Consider the following 930-nt stretch of genomic DNA (forward strand, 5'->3'; position numbering starts at 1 on the left):
GACAGGGTCTCCCTGTAGCCCCAGCTGTCCTGGAACTCACTATACACAGTGTAGACCAGGCTGGCCTTGAACTCACAAAGATCCATCTGCCTCTGCCTACCAAGTGTTGGGATTAAAGGCATGCACACCACGCCCAGCCAAGCCACTATATATTTTTAAAAAAATACTTTATAGAACTATAACCCACTTGCCATAAAATTCACACATTAAATATGTGAAATTCAGTATTTTTAGTATATTCATGGAGTGTACAACCATTACCATATTCTAATTTTGCCACATTCTCATCACAGCAAAAAGAAACCCCCATACTCATTAGCATATAGTTATTGTTCATTTGTTTTAGGCATTAGCCAGGTGCATCCACATTTTTGTCCAGTTATAACCATGGCATATCTAACATTTTGTGCACTTAAAGATTTATTACTCTATGCTAAAAGAATGTTGTTATTATACTTTTAGTAACTATAATTTTAGCATTTTATGTAATATGTCATTCTGTTGGCTTATTGTATGCTAAGTTTTGAATATGGTTTGTCCCTACCAAAATGTATGCTAAAGTTTAGTTCTCAATATAATTGATGATAGGTGGGGCCTTCAAGAGGCATTTGGATCTTGAGGAATTCCCCTTCAAGAGATTGCTGCTGTCTCTCAGGAGTGAATGGTGCCCCACACCAGTGTGACTGGACTGTTACTTGGAGAGTTGTTTGTTATAAAGCATGTTTCCTCTTCCTCACATACCCTCCTGCCTTTCAATGTTCTGTGCTGAGTTGAAAAACATGAGACCCTCATGAGAAGAGGAATAGATGAATCGACGCCTTGCTCTTAGACTTCCCAGCCTCCAGAACCGTCAGCTAAGTAATACTGAGTTCAGAAAAGGTGGTTATTTCCGTCTAAGGCAAGGTTCCAAGATGCTGGCCCATCAGAAAT

This window comes from Nannospalax galili, unplaced genomic scaffold, assembly GCF_000622305.1.
Source record: "Nannospalax galili isolate Female #2095 unplaced genomic scaffold, S.galili_v1.0 scaffold307, whole genome shotgun sequence".
Taxonomy (NCBI): domain Eukaryota; kingdom Metazoa; phylum Chordata; class Mammalia; order Rodentia; family Spalacidae; genus Nannospalax; species Nannospalax galili.